This window comes from Danio rerio, chromosome 21 (assembly GCF_052040795.2).
Source record: "Danio rerio strain M-AB ecotype USA chromosome 21, GRCz13ab, whole genome shotgun sequence".
Classification (NCBI taxonomy): Eukaryota; Metazoa; Chordata; class Actinopteri; order Cypriniformes; family Danionidae; genus Danio; species Danio rerio.
The window spans coordinates 25,485,001-25,510,369 of NC_141041.1; the positions used below are offsets into that span (position 1 = coordinate 25,485,001).

The 25,369-nt window shown below is 37.0% G+C and overlaps 1 protein-coding gene and 1 long non-coding RNA gene across 17 annotated transcripts in view; both read left to right on the top strand.

Annotated features, from left to right (window-relative positions):
* The window catches only part of cadm1a (cell adhesion molecule 1a), a 462,767-nt gene that overhangs the window by 168,343 nt on the left and 269,055 nt on the right, over positions 1-25,369 (top strand). The window lies entirely within an intron of this gene.
* LOC147838836 (uncharacterized) lies at positions 4,750-9,895 on the top strand. The gene is made up of 2 exons (XR_015520358.1): positions 4,750-5,603; positions 6,408-9,895. It is a non-coding gene; the product is annotated as an uncharacterized LOC147838836 (long non-coding RNA).

Consider the following 25,369-nt stretch of genomic DNA (forward strand, 5'->3'; position numbering starts at 1 on the left):
CTATAGGATATGTACAATGCTATATTGTAAACAATATTGTAAATATCTAATTGCGAGGCAGTAGTGTAATGATGTTTGTGTTGTTTGATGTTATGAGTAATGTCACGAAACCAGAGACTATGGACACAGGAGAGATGTAAATAACAGGTGCAAATACCAAACCCTCTCCCTTGATGGTGTGTTTTTGGATCCCCAAGGCTGGTTTTATCAGGTGTAAACGGGGCCGTGCACACACCACTGTTCTTATGTACCTGTGATAGAGAAACGTATTGTCATGAGAGCAATTGAGAGATAAACGGAGAAGTGCTCAGGGGCTCCGCTTCTGTCCCGTTAAAGACTGCACAAGCTCTGTCACAAGGAAAAGTCAAACCTGAGGCATCATTAACAGATCTCTTGTGAGTCCCGCTGTAAATGACTGTGTTAAAAACAAAACCCTTCGCGGTTTGCAAGTCAGATTCGCTGCTGAACATTTGTTCCCACTGCACTCAGTCAGTTCCTCACAGTTTGAGGATACATTTTACAGTTTGTACAGCTTTGTCAGAGCTGTGGCTTTCAGTTGGTGCATTATTCTGCCACTAATCATTCACAAAATTGCAAATATGAACTTTAAAATCGATAAAAAAATCTGACACCAATCGGTCACATCAAAGTCTACATTTTCACAAACTTTTTAAGTAGTGTGGAAATACTGTCATTAAATACTTTATTTTTAGTATAAATAACATTTTAAATGCGGATAAATTACATAAATTTGTTAACATGTAAAAAATAATCTTTAAATATAAAGTAGTAATATAATATAATATAATATAATATAATATAATATAATATAATATAATATAATATAATATAATATAATATAATATAATATAATATAATATAATAAAATATAGGCGACGTAGTGGCGGAGTAGGTAGTGCTGTCGCCTTACAGCAAGAAGGTCGCTGGTTCGAGCCTCGGCTAGGTCAGCTGGCATTTCTGTGTGGAGTTTGCATGTTCTCCCTGCGTTCGCGTGGGTTTCCTCCGGGTGCTCCGGTTTCCCCAACAGTCCAAAGACATGTGGTACAGGTGAATTGGGTAGGCTAAATTGTCCGTAGTGTATGAGTGTGAATGAGTGTGTATGGATGTTTGCTGGAAGGGCATCCGCTGCATAAAAACATATGCTAGATAAGTTGGCGGTTCATTCCGCTGTGGCGACCCCAGATTAATAAAGGGATTAAGCCGAAAAGAAAATGAATTAATGAATAATATAATATAATATAATATAATATAATATAATATAATATAATATAATATAATATAATATAATATAATAAAATATATCTTAGTAAATTGCTACTATTTTGCAATACCAGTAACAATACGGTGACGAACGGTGCTCTGGTTTCCAGTTTAATAGCACATCTATAATAATTGAATAGTTATAATTAATTCATTAATTCATTCATTATTTATTTGCACACAGCTTCAGTAATTATTTAAAAAAATATTTGGGCAAAATAAAACAAGTAATTAATAATCAATAATCAGTTTTGTAACTAATGTTAACAAACGCAAATGTGCAGTGTTACCTATCCAGTGTATTAGCCACCAATGTTTAGTGACCAGTCTTGGAAAACATCAACATAAAGGCAACAGCATGAAAATTCTGAATTAGCACAGCGGATCTCATACTTTTTGGTTGCCGTGTATGACAGGATATATTGTCTATAAATACAATTTATATATCTAATAATTAGTTTTAATGATCTGAAATTAACTACATGAGAAATATTCATTAGTAAATTACTTCAATTTTGCAATAATGGTCACGAAATAGTGACGAACGGTACTCCGGTTTCTGATTTAATAGCACATCTATAATAATCCTATAATATTAGCCTCCAGTGTTTATTGACCAGTCTTGGAAAACACCAAAATAAAGGCAACAGCATGAAAATCCCAAATTAGCACAGTGGATCTCATACTTTTTTGGTTGCACCTACTTTAAACCAATGTGATATGTTGCCACCCTGAAACCCCTAGGATAAAATAACAAAAGATAATGTAAAAATAATAAACATTTAGCCTTTTTTTTTTCTTCTTCTGCTGCCCCGATGTCCCGAGCCAACAAACTACCATCCTCCCCCACATGTATGGTGAAATATGTAAATTACTTCTTGCAGCACTCAGTTAGCTGGTGTTTTACATTGGCAAACAAATTACAAACATCTTCATCATCTAATACGATATTAAGATTAGTAGTGATATCAGCCAAAGAAATGTACTGTTAGCGCATCCCTAAATGAACTGAAATTACAGGTCTAGAAGCTTAAGCTTCTGCTCTCGACTAAAACTAATTTCTTTTCAAAATGTAGTAATATTCATACGCTGTTAGCATTCACCTAAGTCGAAGCCCACCATCATATGCTCTGCAAGCTGCAGAGGCCATACAGTACTACATGACTTAAGATTTAATGAATGAAAATCAATCACTATATTCATAGATCTTCTTTAAATAGTTTCTGAAGCATGTTAGCATCACTGTGAATAGACTGGGTGGGATCCCATCTGTATTGCTCTCATATTATTTAATTGGATGTCAGAAAAAGATTAGAGAGCTCAACCCATAGTAGAAGATAATTGATTTATAATACATTAGTCGGGTCGGTTGAAAGCACTTTCCAGCTCGCAGCCAATCCGAGAGCGCAGCAGGTCAGGGGGTTTATGGGAATGAATGGTGCGGGGGGTAGAGTCGGCCCTGCACAGTTGTACTCTCTACTGGGCAAAACACTGAGTAATGTATTCCTCCCCCTTCCAAACCCTCAGGGTGCCACAGTCCACCCCCAAAAGCCTGAAAGAGTGGGGCAGGGAGGCTCTTCTGCCCTAGTGGATGATACTAGAGGAAAGTCCCATTTAGTGTTGTCACAATATTGGACTTTGATACCATATTTTTTTAAAAATAGACATCTATGCCAAAGTGTTACGACAGCTTTAAATACATTTGCTATGTTTATGTAATCTAATTTAATATCTATATTAGAGAAGAAAATACTAGCCTTATAACTTATATAAAGTACATAATTCAATAAAACATTAATAAATAATAATAATTCCTTACATTCACATAGCGCTTTTCTGGGCACTCAAAGCGCTTTACACATAGGGGGGAATCTCCTCATCCACCACCAGTGTGCAGCATCCACCTGGATGACACGACGACAGCCATTTTGCGCCAGACCGCACACCACACACCAGCTGATGGTGGAGAGGAGACAGAGTGATGAAGCCAGTTATGATATGGGGATGGTTAGAAGGCCAAGATGGACAGAGGCCAGTGAGCAAATTTGGTTAAAGCCCTACTCTTTTTTTTAAAGGACATCCTGGGATTTTTAACGACCACAAAGAGTCAGGACCTCGGTTTAACGTCTCATCCGAAAGACGGACGTATTATTGAAGACAAGAGAACTGCCAGTAATAAACAATAAGCTAATTACAACCGATAATAAATAAATCAGAACAAATACACAAACGAAAACAGTGCTTCATATTCATCAAGCATGTCTACTAAGGATTTTGGCTGTGGTTGTTGATTGATGTTAAGGTTGCTGTCACTTAAAAAAGTCTTACTCAAATGTTTACTTTTAATTTTAGATATAACTGAATGCATTTTGAAGACACATTGAATGTTTTTTGACACATTTATCATACTGTGTGTGAACCACAATAACTGTTAATAATACTATAGTATTAATAATAATACCTTTATTTATAGGCGCTTTTCAAGGCACTCAAGGACACCTTACAGCATATCGCAAGCACATTATAAAAATGCAAGTAGTAAAAAACAATCGACATGATGTTAAACCAGCAAATCAATCAAAGCTATCTTAACAAAACAGTTTTTACCTGAGATTTAAAATTGTACATAGTGTCCACCTGGTGAATGTGTAACTTTGGTGCTGTACAACTAAAAGTCCTGCAAACCAAATGACTTTATCTTAAAATTTAATATGTAACTGTGAATAAAACATTTTTGGATTGAGAGAAAAATGCACAGATCTCTGCCGCATACTGTGCTCTTTAAACCCTTGACTGTCACCCCAATATTTGAGTAAAAGTTTTGTAAATGACATTGTAACACGGCTTAGACCTTAAATGGAAAAAGGTAGCAGGATTCAGAAAAAAAAAATTTATACATTTTAAAGTCTATGTAAAATTCAAGATTTTCAGTGTTCATTTTGCTAGTGAACATATAGGGCCCTACTGTATCATACACCCGGCGCTATGTGGCGCAAGGCCTGACGCAATTGTTATTTGCTACTTTCAGCTGGGTGCAAGGGTCATTTTGAGGTGTTGCACCACGCATTTGCGCTCATATGTGCGCCCATAAAGTCCGCCGCAGAGTGCATTAGTTGTGCGCCTCGCATACACACTGCTTACACACAAGATGTAGAGCAATACGCAAATATCTTTATATATGAAAAATAATTAAAATATTAAGGATATATATATATATATATATATAAGGATATATATATATATAAGGATATATATAGGATATAAATATAAAGAAATAATTGTCTAGCCTACATGAATTTAAAAACCACTGCCTTAAATCCTTCATTTTGGGAGGCTTTTTCAGTTCATTCAATTTGCTTTTGCATAATGTTATCATTATTAGCAGTAATGTTTATTATATCCATATTTATATTTGTTTTATTAAAAACAAGCTTAGATTTGTCCACCTGTCAGGTTTCAGACCATATGGGGCATAGCAGGTGTATTTGGAAATAACTCAGTGTTTTGACCACACTTTGTTATTATTGTTCATTTATTCGTTTGCTGGAAATTAGAACAAAATTTAGAAATGGTTTTGAAACAAATATTTGCGCTTAACAAACGAAATTAATTATTTATAGGGTAATTGATGTCTGTGCGTAAAGGTTTCCCTATCCACGAGAGCAAAAGCGAAAGTGAACTTACTTTACGTCATGTAAATAGCAAATGCGCTTATGGCGCGACGCAGCTGGCTCCTAAAGGGAATGGGAGATGAGACTCTGATTGGTTTATTCTCCAAACACACCTATAACTCATTAAGAAAATAAACTCAACCCTTTTAGACCATGCGCCACTGCGCAAAGCGGATTTTCCCGTCCTCATATTAGCACATATGGATTCTGACACGCCCTGAATGCGTTTGTGCCCTGCGTTTGTGCCGCTTTTCGTTTTGCGCATAGACCATCAAAAAAGAGCCCATAGTCTTAAGGTGAACAATAAATCTGTGTTGGTCCATCTCTGTTGATGTTAGGTTGACAGCTTTAGCCAAAATATTTATTCTTAAATCCCTTCTTACAGTTAGTTTGCTATGAGGGAATGATCAAAAAAGCCTGACCCCTACTCATTTTTCTGATTCAGTTGGAAGTAATTAATTATACTGAAATAAAAGTGGGGCGGCATGGTGGCTCAGTGGTTAGCACTATCAACTCACAGCAAGATGGTCCAGTCCAAAGACATGCTGTATATGTGAATTGAACAAACTAAATTGTCCAAAGCGTATGAGTGTGTGTGTGTAAGAATGTGAGAGTGTATGGGTCTTTCTCAGTACTGGGTTGCAGCTGGAGGTGTCAGGGTTCTGCCACTTTGGTCTTGTAAATTCTTGTTTTGGTGGCAGAGCTCTGACACTACTCAATGTCTGGTCCTGTTTCTGTCTCTGTGTGCGCGCGCGCCGTCGTGGGTGTACGCAGAGTGTGCGCGCTGCCACATGATGTGGCCGCGCACGCTCTGCGTCCCTCAAACGTGCGCGCTCTTGTACTAGTGTTTGTGTTTGTTCTGTCAGCAGCGCGCTGCTTTATTCTCGGCGCCTCCGTCTAGTTGGTTTCAGTTTTGGTTGGCGCTGAGATGAAGCATGCGCGTTGCTTATGTGTGAGCGCACGGTAAGGGGTTTATCTATCGTGTGCTCGTGTCTTGCGTCTTTTGTCAAAGCACGTGGCTCGGTGTTTACATTGTGGTCACGTGCTTTTGACGTGTGCTTCAGTGTTGTGTTATGTGAGCGCATGGCTTGTATTGTCTCTCTGTGTCATGCGCTCTCCCGTCTATTGTCTAGTCCCACCCTCCTTGTTAACCCATCATTAGTTAATTGTGTTCACCTGTGTCAATTTACTTTTTTGCTTTATAATCCCCCTCATGTTTTCAGTCCTTTGCCAGTTCGTTGTCGATTGTTTCCTGTCTTGTGTCCAGCCCTGTCTTGTCCTGCCAGTCCTGCCAGTCTAGTCAAGTTTGTTTGTTCGTTTATTTGTTTTATTAGAGTTTTCCCCCTCGGGGTTGTTTGTTTTGCCTTTTTGTTTTTATTTTATTCTTAATAAACACCCATTATTTGCTGCACCTGAGTCCTCGCTCCTTTTTCCCCTCACCGAACGTGACAGGAGGGGTATCCGCCAAATAAAAAACATATGATGGATAACTTGGCGGGTCATTACGCTGTGTCTACCCCTGAAGGAAGCCAAAGGAAAATGAATCAATGGATGAAATAAAAGTTTCAGCAACTTCCGATTCACATGAACTTTAATTATGAAAAAAATACAAAACAATTGTTTTAACTGCCACCAAAACAGACACAAATCTGCAAACAAAAAGGGTCCCAGGCCTGATCCACTCTCATCTTCCACTGTCTCATTCCTAACTTTCATGACTCCTGACTCATTACAGCTATACAATATATGTATATTATATATAGTTTATCAAGATACATTCATGTTTACACTATTTTTTATATACTGAGAAATGATAACCTGAGAAATGCATATAGTTTACAACTGTTGCTCATCAACTAAGACTAACTACACAATGGTAATATTGATACTTTTGACAAAACTAGTCCTTGTTTCAATTCACTGCTTGATGCATAAGCTTGTCACATCTCTGAGACAATAAGAGACTCAGAGGAGCACTAGTGAAGTGATGAGCACACATTGGCTGGGGATGCTAATGGTGCTGTCTAAGATTACAATCAGCTGGCTGATAAAGAGAGAGAATATATGGATGCCACTAAGAGACTCTCATTCACTTTAAATAAAGGACATTATCTCGTCTTAAGTAAGAAACACATGAGTCATATGCCAAAAAAAGCAAAAGCAGTGCATTAGTTTTATTTCTTTTGTGCCAGAAATTGTCTTACTCAGAGATTTATTTAATTGTTTGCCTTTTGTTTGTTGGAAGTTTGTAGCTTGGAAATTATAAGAGAATAGGATGGGGTTGGTTTGGGGAATGATCAAGCAAGATTTTAAACTTGTACATGCGTACTAAGGTATGTGTTTAGTTAAACATTTATAAATAAATAAATAAATAAAATAAAATTATTCGCTATATCAACCAACTAAAGTAATGGTGCTTATTGTTTAACTTTGTTATTGCAAAATTTTAGTAATTTATCAAGAAGTATTTTTCATTTAGTTAATTGATAATTAAATGGATAATTAAAACCTAAATAAAACAAAATACAATAATATAGACTTACAAGAAAGAATAAACCCAACAGTCGAAATAAATGAAAAAATGAATGAATAAATAAATAAATACAACCAAAGTATTTGTTATTGTCACAATCACCTGTGATCTAATCCTGACAGATCACTGGTAAACACGCAGATGGCTAAAGACTGCAAATCCGTCAGTATATGGACTACATGTTCCAGTCATGCACCACTCACACGCACCTGTTCCTCATTCGGTAGATTACACATATTCAGGGCTTGGAGCTGTTCATGAACTGATTACAGGCACTTTAAATACAGTGCACACCCACACACATCAGGGCTGAGTCTTGTTATACTGTCACTGTGAACATTAAGACGCAATTGCCTTGCCTTCTGTGTTCGAACCTTGCTTGTTTTGTTTGTTTACATTGTATGCTGCTTGCTTTTGGACAATTTGTTCCTGTGTTGACTGTTGCTAGACTGACTTTTTTCTTTAATAAACCTGCGTTTGGATCCGCACTCCTTTTGTCAGCGTCCCCTTCACATAACAGTTATCAACCAACTAAAGTAATGATGCTTAATGTTTAACTTTGTTATTGCTAATTTTTTGTAATTTATCAAGATTTTTTTTTCATCTAGGTAATTTCTGATAATTAAAACCTAAATAAAATGAAATACAATGATATAGACTTACAAGAAAGAATAAATCCAACAATACTAAATTAATTTGTATAATTATAAATAAGTTAAAACAGAAAATATGAAACAGTTTTGAACTATTAAAAAATGGCCTGATTCTAAAAAGGCCTGATGACCTCTAACTATAAAATTGTATAATTATTGCTATTTATAGACAGTATATCCTGTCATATACAGTGCATATTATAATTAGATTTTTTTTTATTACTTTTACTAATGTTTTTTCAATATTGCTGCATCTTTTCTTCTTTGCTCTGTCCCATTAAGACCAACATTATGTTTTACATACATTTTTTTCATACTTTTATTGTTATTCTTTGGGTATATAAATAACAGCTTAATAAACAAACTCTCATTGGAGAGATATTCTAACAAAAAGAGTCACTGTAGTAATGTTGGCCTCCACTTCTGCAGCTAGCCAGGCGGTAGGCATCTCACAGATGGGTTAAATAAGTAAACAGATCACGCCCAGCATAATTAACCTCACTGGGACTCGACACATTCTATAAATGTCTGTGCACTTGGGGGAAAACAGAGGAGGACCTACTTGGAACCTGAAAGGCTGTACGGTTTGAAAAATATTGAGCTACTCCAACGCAAATCGAGTGAATTCATTGGGGCTGTTTTTTAATGTGAAATGCCATCTGCTTTGCCATAATCTTAATGAGTTCTTCAAGTCTGTGTGTGGAAAGGTGAACATGATTTGACAAGGTTTTTGACTTGTTGCTCTTCAGTGCAGAGTGATTGAATATATATAACACAAACACCTAATTACCTTCATTTTTATCACTAGAACTGATATAATTAATGCATGTGTGCAGTGTTGTTTAATGTTTACAGTGTGTACACTTTCTTTCTATGTTTATTTTTATTACTTTAACTTCTTTTGTTGCTGTTAGAGAGTTAGATTTAATGAAAACGATTAGAAGCGATGTTCTAGGTAAGGGATTGGATGAGTTCTGTTTCCTTGACCTTCTTCACACACTTACACAAGTACAGCACATCCACCCACACACTGCTCATAACAATAGACTCAGTGCCTTTCAAGTGGACCGTGATCTCTGTACAAATTTAAATGCGTATCCCTCCAAGGATGGGATATTTGAAGGATGTTTGAAAGTGTTTGAAAAATTGTATAGATCTCAGTGATCGGCACAGAGGCGAGTATGAATCAGCAGTATGAATAGTCATAAAGTTTGCATGTTCGTCCATCTATCCATCCATACATCCATCAATAATTCCGTTTTCTGTCATCTATTTTTCTACACTATCTATTCTACCATTCTATCTAATTCTATTATTCCATCCATCTTTCTTTCATTTTATTTCCTGCTATTCTGTCTATCCATCTATCATTCCTTCCAGTTACCCACCCAGTTTCATTCATTTATACAAAATAGGAAAGTTTAGTTGTTCTGTCTTTATTTCTATCCATTTTCTTTTATCGGTCTGACTTAATTTTAAGATACTGTACAATTCTACTGTTATATTAACTGTCTGTAGATCTATCATTGAGCATTCAATTCATCCATTTTCAGCACTCGAAATTAACCTTTTTGCTTGGTAGCACCGGTGCTCCTAACTTTAAAAATGTAGGCGCGTCAGCCAAAATTTAGTCGCAGTTATAAGCACCGTTAATACAAGATTTATTCAAACAAATGTATTGCATTTGAAATCAACACTAATCAAACAAAATCAAATCACTAATCAAACAAAAACAAGCAAAAAAAAAAAAAAAAATATATATATATATATATATATATATATATATATATATATATATATATATATATATATATATATATATGCAAGCGTGAGGAAAATGTCTCAACGAAATCCCGTTATAACAAGAAAATAGATTTTTTTAACATAACTGCGGAGCGCTCACCGGCCCTGCATGCACTGCTTGACATAAATGAATCTGTTAACGATATAACTGTGCTGTTCTCACGGGTCGTGTCTAATATTGCACTGATGTTTTTGACATATACTGTACCTTATTATATGCATACGTGTGTTAATAGCAATACTTTTCATGAGTAGCGATATTAGTTTACTCAGTGCAAGCCCGTTTGCGATGGTGTACGTGGTGTTAAATTTGACATATAGCTCCCACTTGCATGGCAGACAGCATCTGGCGATTAAATGAAGGATTAAACAGAAGCTTTCGTGCAAGATGTGGCACGTAGTTACCTAAAAATTCCATCCCACAGACTTTTCATAGCAGACTTGAAGGAACGGAAGTCTTTTATCCACTCTTGGAAATATGTAGATGGTGGATTAACATTCAGCACATGATCACTAGTAAGATGTGTCATTGTAACTTTAGATGCCATGGTTTCTAAAAGAAAATCTGTCAGTGTTATCTTTATTCTCATATTCAGCGCTTTAAAATTTTTCGCGGTAGTAGCTCTCTCTGTCATCCCAAGCCAGAAGGCATTGACTGAGTGATTGACAGCTGATATTTCAGTGCTAGAGCAGTAGTGGGCCAATAAGAAGAGCGCGAAGGCGGGGCAAGCATTATGGACTTGGCTTTGTTTACTGCAGCAAGTTGACATGACAACTGTTTTAAACCATTCCTGAGCGCTGCGTTTGTTGTTTCAAGTGAAGAGACGCATTCTGCGTGAATATCTCCTGAATCTGCGCATGTGGTGATCATTTTGCAGTAAAAACTGGTTGCACACAACATTTTTTTGCACTCACACACATGCTCCCAAATATATTTTGAAGTCGCATAGGTAAAGTTTCGGGTGCATATGTGACCAAAATAGTCGCAATTTCGAGCCCTGCATTTAGTTTGATATATAAATACAAATCAATTGTTCTTCTGTTCAAACAATCTGTTGATCTACTGTATCTATACTTCTATCATTTTGTCAGTTTCATTCATTCATATCATTGTATTTAATCTATTCTAATGTCTCTATATACTGTATTGTTCTAGCTATATATATATATATATATATATATATATATATATATATATATATATATATATATATATATATATATATCTCCACTACCTGACAAAAGTCTTGTTGTCGATCCCAGTTGTAAGAGCAACAAATAATAACTTGACTTCTTGATCATTTGAAAAAGTGGCAGAAGGTATCTGTTGAACTGCATCCCAGTCATCACAAATACTGCAGAACACTTATTGGAGCCGGAATGGACCCAAGATTCTGACAGAAGTCAGTCAAGTTTGGTTAAGGAAAAATCATGATTTGGGGTTACGTTCAGTATGGGGACGTGCGAGAGGTGTCAGCCTGAGGTATCAAGACTTTTGTGCTGCCCATTACATTACAAACCACATGAGATTGCAAATCTTTCAGCAGGATAGCACTCTTTCTCATACTTTAGCCTCCACATCAAAGTTCCTGGAAGCATAGAAGGTCAAGGTGCTACAGGAATGGCCAGCCCAGTCACTAGAGATGAACATTATTGAGCATGTCTGGGGTAAGATGAAGGAGGAGGCATTGAAGGTGAATCCAACAAATCTTGATGAACATAGGAGTCCTGCAAGAACACTTTCCTTGCCATTCCAGCTGACTTTATTGATACGTTATTAGAGTCATTGCAGAGATGTATGGATGCTGTCCTCCAATCTCCTGGCAGTCATACACAATATTAATGCTTTTTCCTCTCCACCATGACTTTTTATTCTATACTGTACATTATCTCTGTTTTCCATCTTACTGTCCTAATTATATAATTAAAATCAAGAAATGATCATATTTTATTTTGGTAAAATAAGCATAATCTAGAGGCTTGTGCCTTTCAGATTAGCCACTTCTGATACCAAATGTTAAAATAGGAGTCAAGTTATTATTTGTTGTTACTAAAACTGGCATAGACGACAAGACTTTTTTCAGGTAGTGTATAAATCTGTATACATATGCTCTTAAAACTTGATAGAACGTAATTTCTTCCTTTAAATCCATCACTTGTTTCAACCATCTGTCCAATAAATGTATACAGTAATTACAAATAAACTAAAAATAGATATTAACATATTGAATACAATTATTATTTATGATTTTTATAAATGTATTATTCATTTTTATTTTCAAAATAGGGTAAATACTATTAATATTTAAATTGTTGTTATAACAATTTTTTTTATTACTTTAACATTAAAAGTAATCTGAGCAGGTGGCACATGCCTTTCAGAAAAAAAGACATGTTTAAAGAGCAACAGATGCTAAATTAGTTCATAATCTGGATGGAGATGCAAGCACATGCTGAGAGTAGAGTTAAAGGGATTTGTCTTGACGTTTTCTTGACGTGTTGTAGACCAGCACGTCTGCAGAGAGTCCAGATTAAAGTATTAAGATGTCATTTAGATGAGCTATATATTATGACTGGACGGCATCAGCGCTGCCAAAAATCGTGCATTCTTCAGAGCTTAAAGGATTCGCTTGGAGTACCTTTGTTTGTTTGTACTTGGCTTGTGGAGCGTGCCGTTCTGGTGATGGATCGTACTCTCTAGTATCGTACATTATTTATAAATGCAAAAGGTTAACAGACATGGGTACGTGGGAATAGTTAATTGCACACAGGAACAGTGTCTGGTGTTATTTATTTTATTTTATTTTTTTTTACTTTTCTGAGAGACATGGATTATGTTTTATAATTTCCTCCATCTCATACCTCCTTAAAAGATTATTTGCCAAGCCAATTTCCATTTTGCCTGAGATATGCTTCTCCATTAGAGGTGGGCGCACACATGTTATTATCGTGGTGCATGCTTATCAGCTGTTGCTTCTCGGTGAGAAACGGGCTGTAGTGATTTATCTTGTTTCTGTAACATCTACCCAACCACGTTTTCTTTTTTGAAGTGGTGTTGCCATGGCATATTCGTAGCTAGGAAGGTTTGGCGGTGCTGAAAAGGAAAGGGGCAGAGGTTAGGCCTGGTGTGAAGCAGATCTATGCTAATGGATGCCCATTGGCATGTGGGAGGAAGCAAAATGGACACACATGCCACTTATCATAGCCACTGGGTCAAGGAACAAAAGGAAGCTTGGCCTGAGAGAGAGAAAATGAAAGAGATAAAGGGAGACGGGCCGATGCCCATTGTGGCCCATTACAAATGTTTGTTCTCTTTTCTCTGGTCATTTTCTTTCATCTAAATTATTGAGGAGGGCAGATCCAAGCAGGTAGGAGGATCAATGTATTGGTCACTGCGTTCTACTTGTATTCGAGAGTCTCTTGTGGAATGTTTAAACAATGGCTTTTATTGATTTCACGTTTTAACAAACGGCTTTGCTCAAAAGGTCTTTTTGACGGTCATTGAAAATTCATCCTGTGTCTCTCAGGGAAAGCCTTGCCAATGGTTCTTGTCATATCTTGTCATAACACTACCAGGTATTGCCTCAAGATGCAATTAAAATGACAGTCAGATTACATCAGCAAGTGGCAATGTGACTTTTTTTTCAGAACACATTGATATTCTCTGTCTGCGTGTCACTCTGAAGTAACACCAGTAATGAAAGTGCAATAATTGGCTTGATTTTTCAAAAAAAAAAAAGTTAAAACTTTTTTTCTTAAAGTTTGTGAACCGACATGAATGACATTACTTTTTTTTATTTAATGTGGAAAAAAGAGATATTTTTTTCTTTACCCCACAAATTTTTTTAATGCTTGGATTTAATGCAACAGCAAAAAAATGTCCATCTGGCATGTGTTACACACAACAACATTTATTTAAAAAAACAAACAAAAACACACACAAACGCGAGTACAAACAAAAGCTACGCCCACTCTATCATCAACCAGTCAATCATAAATTGTGCAGGGTGACTGCTTCTCTCACAATCGTGCCAAATTCTGTGTTCTTCTGACATGAGGAGCAATGGCACTGCTTCTGAGAGCCTTATTCAGCTTTCTCTTAGCCGATCTGTCAGACTCGCTCCATTCTGAATGGCCTCCGGAGGCTCCACCTGTCGAACTAAATACGTATCTCCACCTAGTCAAGTGCAAGCGGGACTATACAAGCTCAGTAGCCCATTACCACAAAAATAAAACCAAAACCAAAACAACGAATGGCCTTCACTGACATTCATACCCCGAACAAGCCACTGCAGTTTGATTACAACTGAAACCTATTCTTCCGATTTCAAAAAAACTATATCAGTGCTTGCTACCTCTCTATTAGCCATTTAGGTTGCTCCATAATTACTACACAGCTGGTTACCTGCCTTGTGCCAGGTCAGGATCTACAGTAGACCATCTGGGAAACCATCCGAGAGGCTGGAAGGAGAAGCTTTTCCTGAGGTCTCTGTGGGTTTTGATGCCCCAGTATTGTATTGTTCCCAAGCATTTTTGCGCACGACCCCCAAAATAACAATCTGACTCGCGACCCCCACTAGTTTTGGAGATGATTATAAACAAACAAATGTTGCACGCAATGACTTACACACACCAATAGGCCTATGTAAACATGAGCATATTGACAACACAAAAGTTAATTTACTCATTTGTTTAATTTAATATGAATCTCACCTAATGAGACTGGTGGGCACAATATTTTCAGCACATGTCTTTTCTTGGTTTAATTTTGGAGACTATCATCCTAGCTTGTATTTATTTTTAATGAATGTAGTGCCGTCAAGGTTTTAGAAAATTAGGCTGGTGATTAAAGTAACACCCCAGGGGTCACAATCCAATGAAAAAAAAAACTAAATAATCAAAAGGTTGTAGGCTTTTTATTTGCATCTTGTTTTTTTATGGAACTATTTTTATCCTCTGTAGATTATGGAAAATATATTGTATTATAATAGCTCATTAAAATTTGTTCATTTTTTTGAAAAATCACCAAGTGACCCCCCACCCCCCATTGTCCCATGACCCCAACTTTGGGAACCATTTCTGTAAAAACCACCATCCTACACAACCAAAACTTGAAATGACGTCAATAATCACTCCACCGCCATGTCATTCCAACTTCACAAGATCTTCAGAATACAAATGAGTATTTTTTACAATTTTTTCAGCCTGATCTCAGGAGGAATAGTAAGTATTTTGCATTTTGTCAGTTTAGTGGCTAATTTGTATAAATTTGTACGAGTTTAGTCGTATGAAAATATATGACTTTAAAAAGGAGGCATGGCACCCAACCCCAACTGTCATTGGGTGATGAGCAAATCCTACAGATGAATTAGTTACCAATCAAGAAGTTATGAATTGCCATGAGATTTTTTAGATGAAATCCAGGAGCTCACTGTTCTTCTTTTGACAACAGTAGTCCCAGCTCATTCAAACTTTCAAAATGTACCAAAAAAACATAGTTAAAACAGTCTATATGACTTCACTGGTTTAATCTAAATATTATGACGCCACGAGAATACATTTGTGTGCACACAAAGCAAGAATACTGACTTCATTTAACAATTTCTTGAGTGTTCACAATTATGTTCATGAGCACTGTTTGGTAATGCATACCGTGGATGACCGTGTGCATGTTCCTCTGTTTGACACAAAGCACAGGTGCATCCAAGGTATGTGTTAGTAGTTCATAGTAAACATAAGCACAGAGTGCACAGCCGCATTGCTGTCAAATGAAATGTCTTGTCTTGAACATATCTGCCAAGCAATATCGGTTAATATATCACTATATCATCAATATATTGATCAGCCACTAGTTGAGTTATTATTTTGGTTATATGTGTGGACAAAAAATATTTCCGTAGCTTGATAATAATGCGATTGAACCACTGAAGGCATACAGTATGTTTGTTTGAGGATTTTAAAATGATTTCCTTAGGCTTATCTGAACTATTGCTGTCTATGGAGGATGAGGAAGCTGTCCGATTTCATTTTAAACATCCTCATTTGTACTCTGAGGGTGAATGAAGGTCTCAGGTGTTTGGAACAACATAAAGGTGTATAATTAATAATATAATTTTCATTTTTGGGTAAACTAACTATTTAAACCATGGTCCTTACTCTATGCTCTCCAATCCTTTAATCCCCATCCACTGAATTGGCTCTATCCTATCTCTACTTATAGCTGGTATGTGGTGAGCATCCTGGCTGATGTCGCATACGCATGGTGGGTGGGGGAGACTACCTGACATGATTGTAAAGCATATTGATTCTGCAGCAGTACACAGTACATTCATTCATTCATTCATATGCATGGAACGCTCTTGAGAACTTCAACAATAATACAACCCAGCTGGACAGCTTCCAGTAAAACGTCACTTATTGGTGTGGTGTTGTCTTCATCTTTCTAAGGTTGCTTTAAAAGGATCAATCGTGCAATACTTAGGTTATAATCAGAGAATAGTCAGTTGACTAGTCAGACCCGATATTAATTTACCACAAATTCTAGAAGATACCTACTAGGGCAACTCACATGTTTTGCATTCAGTTCAAAACATTCAAAGGAGTAGCTGTTCATACACTTATAGATTACAATGTGTTTCAATAATAATGACATGGCATGGGTCGACGGTACATGGCGCAATGCTTCTTGTTGGTGTGCAACCTCCTTTAAAGATTGTCTGGATCAGGCGCTGTACATAATTGATGTTGATCTTGAAGCGAGTGTGGAATGACATCTTGACAGCTAACAGCTCACCAAAAATGACATGCATGTACACAATTGAGCGGGAAATCCACTTATAATTACAGGACAAGTGTAAATGCACGTTCTGGACATGTAAAAATCATTTCCTCAGTGCACATCCCATCAATAGCCATCTTAGGTGCCGAGAGGTAGTTTATCTACTTTGATGAATGAACGGCTCAGTGGCCCTTTGGCATTTTATCCTCATGTGTCAGACCTAGACATTTCCCCTTTTTCTTTGACGGGTTGTCCCGCTCTAGCTGGAGGGAGAGCAGTGGTCTGCAATGGAGTCTGGGTTATGGTTAGACTCATTTCCAGAGCTCGGGTTTCAGCCTTGAGGACAAAAGGCTCTCATCTGGACAAATAGACACTAAACAGATGAGTTTGTCTGTGTGAAATGGCACATCTACAGGAATCAAAATACAATTATCTACTTTGCCAAACTGAAAGTGCAAACTAGGTCACGCTAGAGTTCATATTAGCTTAGTATAGTGGTCATTTAGAAGAGATCATCTAATGAGGGAGGAAAAATGTCTTTGGCTAATTGGGAACAGACTTTCCTTTACATTTATCCTCTGAATGTCACTGCGTCATGATGTATGTAGACTTCAATGAACTTTGGTTAGTTTTTTTTTTAGCACCTCTGTAGCCTGAAGGTGTGGTCACATTAGCTGGATCTTTTTGTGAAATTGGGCATGCTAAAACAGGCACCTTTGTCCACTTTTAGTGGCATAGACTAATAATGAGTTACTGCTCACTCAGTGATTATGGTTAATTGAAATAACAAATTTTTGAATTCAACATAGCCTCATTCTCAAAACTTAGCCCTATATACGTTTCTGGAGATTGCGAATTATGTAGCCAGAAGTATGTATGGCTGCATTTCGTCTCTAAAACGAACGCTACGTATGATGCCTTTCCTTTGCGTGCTTACCTCCATATTGACAGCTTTACTGTTGTTACCAGTTTGTCTAGTAGCTCGACATGTATGTTGGCAGACTTGAGACACAGACTTGATGCTTTTTTAAATATTGGTTTGGTTTAGGGAAGGAGGGAAGGTGGGTCAGTCGACCAGTTATTCAGTCAATTGACAGCGGCCTCTGGTGGATTTATGCGAAAACAGCAGACGTGAATGGCACCGGCAAGAGAAATTTGAGATCTCAAAATGCGTAAACAGCAGCTTCTGGCCTATTCGCAAAAAAAAAAAAAAAAAAAAAAAAAAAAAAAAAAAAAAATATATATATATATATATATATATATATATATATATATATATATATATATATATATATATATATATATATATATAAAATAAAACATAAATAAATTAAAAAAAAGTAGCTCCTGGGACCTCTCCAGAAATATACATTTTTGGAACACAAATTAAAATATTTTGAAAGAAATTGGAGAGCTCTTATTACATGTGAAGAGGATGCTGAGTGCGGATCCAACTGCAGGATTTATTATAAAGAGAATGGTCAGGCAGGCAATGATCACAGTTAGGAGCAAACAGATGCATACAGGGAATCCAGAGTCGTGGTCAAATAACAGGCGAATGGTCAGTACACGATGGAACTTATAGTACATGTAATGTGGGATTTGTAGTCTGTTGCAATCTGCATGTTATTCCACGATCTGCAACCTCTAGATCGCTGGTTATCATAACAGCTCTCTTATCCTATAGACAGCTATGGCCCAAAGATGTTTAAAGTTCAGAAAAGGAACCAAAAACATTCCATGTGAATTTAGAGAAGTGTTTCTCAACCACATTCTTGGCAGACCACCAGCTCTGCACATTTTTCATGTCTTCTTAACCAAACACACCTGATTTAGATCATCAGCTCATTAGCAGAGGCTGAAAGATCTATGATAGGTGTGACAGACAAAGGAGACGTCCAAAACGTGCAGTGCTGATGGTCCTCCAGGAACGTGGTTGAGAACACTGCTTTAGAGGTTCAACTGTAATCTGATGAAGCACCAAAAAAACAGTAAAAATGAATTTGTTCGCCTTTGTCTTCTTTTCCATGTCAGGTCAGGCTTCACATTTACTACGGTCAGAATGACAAATTGCTTTTAGAGTCAACGGTGTGACACATAATCATTGTATTGGCCTTAGTAATCTTGCACCCTATTCTGCTGTGGATGACATTAGCCAAAAATGAGTACATAAAGTGTTCTTCATATAATTACAGTGGAATCTCTGAAACCACATGTTATGTTTTGACAATGTTTATGGTTCTTTATCTGGACATTTATCTGGATCATTGGTGTCTATGGCAGATAAGGGAGCTCTCAGATTTTATCTAAAATATCTTAATGTGTGTCTCAAATATGAACCAAGTTCTCAGGATTTAAACAACAGGGTTGAGTAATTACACATAGAATTAATCTTTAAGCGGAATCTGCTTTTTGGAAAGAGAACCATTAACTTATTAATTTAATGAAGATAGCTTTCTATTGTAGTTAAAATAAATCATTCGTTGTCAATTCATTAAATTTAGATATACAGTATTATTTGTATCACTAAACTTTTGTTTCAGTTTTAAGCATTTATTTTTATGTTTTTATTTCACTCACTTTCCTGTGATTTATTCCCTGTTTTTTTTAGGGGTCACTACAGCAGAATACACCACCAATTACTCTGGCATATGTTTTACTTGCCACAACCCAGTTGCAATTGAGAGTACAACCCTCAGTGCTGGAAAACACCCACATATTCTACCAGTCACACACTGTGACCAATTTAGTTTCTTTAGTTCACCTAAAACACATGTCTTTGGACTGTAGGAAAAACCAGAGGGAAAAAGGCCTGGTCCAGCAGGGCCTCGAACCACCCCCCTTCTTCCTTTATTTAATTTTATAGCAAAATTGGTTTTACATAATATGTAATATATAGTCTGTTTATTTATTGTAAATAAACTCTGCTAATTTTTGTTTTACTTGACTTGACTTGACTTTACTGTGTACTTATATCAGGCAAGCATTAGCCCCATGTGTTATTCAAATCCCTTTGTGAAAAGAACACGGATGCATTTCCAAGTCAGATGGTGTTCAGTTTTCTGCAGTGATCCGTTGAATAAGCATTTACGCTCACAGCCATGTCAGAATGAGCAGCTAATTTTCTCTCTTTTTCGACTTCACTTGAGCCAGCAGCTTGAGTGAAAAGGCCAGAAGTGAGGCTGACCTAAAATGAAAGGATTTTGTTTGGAGTAGCTCCTCTCTTGGAGAACCACTCATTAAAGGTGCCCTCACCTCTGTCCTGCCTGGCTGGAGCCGCTCTCTCCTGGGTAATGACTACGTCTGTGAGCAGCCGCAATGGAGCCAGACCTCCAGCCTGGTCGCAACGCTCTCTCCGTGTGAGTCATTTGAATTCCCCGGAGCAGCAGCCGGATTAAGGTGGTCTTAACGGACACAGGATTTAATGAACGACTTGTGCTGAACAATAACATTTGAGTTGACACAAACAAATCACTCAACGAACACGCTAATAGGGGGTTCTGTCCTGCCTCAGCAATTCCTTTGCGTATGGGGTATGCGAACAGGAGGATGAAGATCCATAGAGCAAGAGCAAATTGCACATAACTGCAGAGATTAAGGCTTGCTTTGTCTCTGAGGATTTTACTGCAGACTTCTTTACATTTGTGTTTGTGCATTTGGCAGGTCTGCATTTTTTGTACATTGCATTCTTGGTATGAATTTATTTATAATCTGCAATAACTGGCAATCACACTCATGGCCTTGATAAAGGTTTAGTGCTTTGCTCTACTGCTTGAATGCGCTATTGAGAGTACTGTAAGACTTCTTTTACAGGGTCAAATCGGTCTGTTTTTTTTAAGCATTTCGTTCTGTGCTGCTCCGGTCCAGTCAACATGCATGGAAACTGTTTAGTTTTACACTGGTTCCGATAACAGAAGTCTTCGGAATACAATACAAATATGTCAGTCATTGCCTTGGTAGTGTAAGTGTAATGTAAACAGTGATATAGATGATGATCAAATATGTATATATATATATATATATATATATATATATATATATATATATATATATATATATATATATATATATATATATATATATATATATATATATATATTTTGCACTGCCTTTTTTCTTTTTTTATATTTACTTGGTTTAAAAATAAATGAATGAATAAACAAACAATCAAATTAACAAGCAAACAAACAAACAAACAAACAAACAAACAAACAAATAAATAAATAAATAAATAAATAAATAAATAAATAAATAAATAAAATCACAGTGTTGGGTTGCAGCTGGAAGGGCATATGCTGCAGAAAACATATTATGTATAAGTTGGCGGTTCATTCCGCTGTGGCGACCCCTGATTAATAAAGGGACTAAGCCAAAAAGAAAAAGAATGATAAATTAAATCAATTAAATTAAATAAAAAATTGTGTACATGCATTCTACCAGTCCAGCACAGTTCAGTGTGGTTGTGTAACTGTGCCTAGAATTCTGGGCCAAGAACTGTTTTAAAAGTGCCAAACTGTTTTAGGCTCACATTGAAAAACAACTGGAACCATATCTGACTGTTCAGCATAATAGTGGAAAAGGAGCTTAGGATCTGAGCTTGGCATGTAATGTCCATACAGCATCTGCCTTTAAGGCTGATTTATACTTCAGCGTCGACTGATCGGAGTGACCCATGGCGCCTGCCTTACACATAGTTGTGCATTTATATTTCTGCATGCTGTTTGTGTTGCTCTGCAATAACACATCCGAAACGTTATAACAGTATAAATGTTCCTCTGTGTCTTGTTTCTTTGCTGGTGTTTTGTTTTTTGCTAGTAGCTTAAGCTTGCTCATTCAGAACTGGCGGACGTGCAACAACATTAATCATAAGGTAAACACAAAACAAAAGATTCCATCTGGAGCTCCTTCACAGAACTCAACACTTGTAAACATTCACTCCAATGGATTCATGCAGCTCTCGGTCCCATCCAAACTGGTCACAGCTACAAAGCTGACCAATTACAGAGCTTGCGCTAAATGTTGTTTGTACACTTTTTGAGAGGTGTGCATCAGTGTCGGCGTGAGCCATGGGGAGGGCTATGCGACCACGCGAAGCCTGCACCAGAGCATATGCAGTGTGATTAAAGCAGAAGCATAAATCAGCCTTTAGATTTAGCAGCGCAACATGCAAATGTTGTATTGCCCACAGTAAACTGCACTCTGATACGATGCAAAAAACAAATATATATATTATCTCGAATAGATGAAACTAACCTTCACAGTCCAAAAACATGTGGTATAGGTGAATTGGGTTGGCTAAATTGTCTTTAGTGTATGTGTGTGAATGAGTGTGTATGGATGTTTCCCAGTGATGGGTTGCAGCTGGAAGGGCATCCGCTGCGTAAAACAAATGATGGATAAGTTGGCGGTTCATTCAGCTGTGGTGACCCAAGATTAATAAAGGGACTAAGCTGAAAATAAAATGAATAAGATGAAACTAACTAAAATTAACTAATCTCATGTAAAAAAAAATAATTAAAATAATATATACAATGTTATAATGTATTAAAAAAATAATGAAACTTATTATCAGTTATTTGGCATCAGAAACTCCCAGTATAGTACACTTATTCCTGATAGCTACAGTATGTCACAATAGGCAACTGGATCACATCTGAAAGTGCTGATCCCTGTAATACTAGTCTGTCTTTAATGTTTTTTTTTTTTTATTATGCTTATCCAGGAACAAGAATTCAAATGCATTAAATTATTATTTAGATTACACCCCGCTAATATTTGGATATGTGCACTTATCTTAAAGTATATATTTGGATGAGATGGTATTTTGATGTGATTTGTGCTTTGGTTTCTCATTCGGTGTTTCATTACTCAGTGCTTTAAACACCCGTGCTACTTGTTCCGAAGTGTTTGCACTGTGTGAGCTCGTGGCCCATTTGATGTGACATTTCGTGCTTGTTGCGCAAAGGAAGGCCAGCTATTTGTCATGGTGAATTGGTTAAACAAGCTAAAAACTATTGATTCGATTTTGCAAAGCCTAATGCAATTTAAATAACATTGTTAAGGAACAGCAGTGTAATTTAATTCCGTTCTTCCCTATATATAGATTCTGAGCTCTCATGGAAATTACAGACCTCGTCTTTTATTCATAACAATTAACTTCTTTGTTAGCGAGAAAGTGAGAATCACACAATTCAGGGTTATTTTTAATCCAGAGCCATAATGCGAGTGGTCAATCTAGTAAACAGCGTAGCCTTGTGTCAGCAGGGAGCAAGGCTTTGTAAAAAAAAAAAACACATGAAAAGTCCTTCCAGCAAGGCTTTGTATGGAAATTAAAGAAAAGGCCGCCTTGCAAGGCATTGTATGAATACAGTAAGTAAAATGAACAAGCAAGTGCTGCTGCAGTCCTGCCTTGTGTTGGTATTGTAGGAGGCCATGCTGTTTTAGGAGTGGGTTGGTCCACCTGTGTCAGCTCAGGGGAATACAAAAGAAATAAATGGCTGCTCTGCATTGCAGGGACCAGTTTCACTGCAGATTGGTTTAGTCACACCACGTCTGTCTGACTCATTTTATGATGAGGGTGGACTATCACAGGGGTTGGGGTTGCACTGTAGTTAAAGCTCTCACCGGGTTTTTTCAGTCATGGGTGAAAATTGGTTAATTTTCAGTCTGCAGATTTTGAAAGAGTGGCATTTTGAAGTCCAATTTTCTTTTTATTCAAGTGAACAAGACATTATTTGCACCTTAAAGCTACCCTGTTTGTCTTTTTTCGCTATGTGTGAAGCAGTGTGAGCAATTTTTTCAGGTTCAGTTGAGGTTGACTGACGCACACACACTGAAAGTCTCCTTTCTTGGTCACCATAAAATCCTGAATTAAATTTAGCGGCTTCTTGTGTCTGTATTATAGTATACACACAATTATTTATTAGTATCATCATAGTCAGTTGGGAGGAAAGTCCTTACCTCAGGTGGAGGAGTTCAAGTATCTTGGGGTTTTGTTCACGAGTAAGGGAATGATGGAACGTGAGATTGAAAGGCAGATTGGTGCAGCTGGAGCAGTAATTCGTCGATGTAAAGGTCCGTTGTGGTAAAGAAGGAGCTGAGCTAAAAAGCAAAGCTCTCGATTTATCGGTAAATCTACATTCCTACTCTCACCTATGGTCATGAGTTTTGGGTCATGACCGAAAGGACAAGATCGTGGATACAAGTGGACAAAATGAGTTTCTTTTGCAAGGTGGCAGTGGGCACCCTTATAGTTAGGGTGAGGAGCTCTGTCACCCAGGAGGAGCTTGGTGTACATCGAGAGAAGTCAGCTGAGATTGCTCGGTTGTCTGTTTCGGATGCCCCTGGAGATGCTACCTAGAGAGGTGTTCCAGGCATGTCCCACCGGGAGGAGGCCTCAGGGAAGACCCAGGACATGCTGGAGTGACTATGTTTTTCGGCTGGCCTGGGAACATCTCGGAATCCCCCCAGAGGAGCTGGAGGAAATGTTTGGGGAGAGGGAGGTCTGGGTTTCTCTCCTAAGAAGGCTGCCCCAGAAAAGCGGACTAAAATGAGATGTGATGAGATCATAGACAGTTATTTCTAAAGTGAACATAAGTCCACTGGGGTACAGATATTACGTTTATCATTAATACAATTATTTAATATCTTATGTATGTATAAAAATGATAAGTATTTCTGTCATTCATTTTAGTCACACAAAAAAGAAAAGATAAAAAAATCTGAAACAATGAAAAAATTTCATTTGTTGAATAGATGTTTTTTTTCCTATTTTAAATCTAGCAAATAACTGAAAACAGCATTGCAGTTATTAATATATACATTAGTATTTATTCTGCATGTTAAAATTGAAAACATGCATAGTGCTGTTGTGCATTCTGCAGACAAGTGGCCAGTCCATCACTTGAGATATAATTGTCATGTAATGTTTACATTATGGTGTTTGTACTGTAATATACTGTTGCTCCCTCTGTGTTTAAATTAAGTAGACCTCCTTGTCTTAATCTTATTTGTAACTGTAAGACTGACATTTGATTTAATGAGTTAAAAGAGAGTTATAATAAAAGTTAAAAGAAGCTATAGTCTTATAGTTTTTGTGATCAGACATTGTTATAGAGGTAAAGCAAAGTATTTTGATACAACACATCTATTATCACTTTAGTTGAACTAAGATTTTATGTTTAGTTCCTTTATGTACCTTTAATTATTTTAGAAGAGATGGGTGGTTAATCACTCCCCCACCTGCAATTCTTGCAAGTTCTGGTACTTCGACCTGCAACCTTGGATCCAACATAGACTCATTCTGAAAACGTAGCCCTATATTTATTTCTGGAAAATGCAAATTATGTAGCCAGAAGTATGTATGACTGCATTTCGTCTTTACAACGAACGCTTTGAGACGCAGAGAGGATTTGAGCACAACAATGGTTTGAGTCCGGTAAAGACTGGTTCCTGAACGCAGGTAAGACAAAAACAGAAGCCAAAAAACTAAATAACAAGTCAATGAAAGGGTGAGAATGTGGTAAAATTTAAAAAAAAAAAAGTAAAAATCGGTCAGTCTGTGCTTTTTTAAAACACTGGTTTGTTTTCGGGAAGGAGGGAGGGTGGGTCAGTTCATTGGTCAGTCTTTCAGTCAGTCAGTCGACAGCGG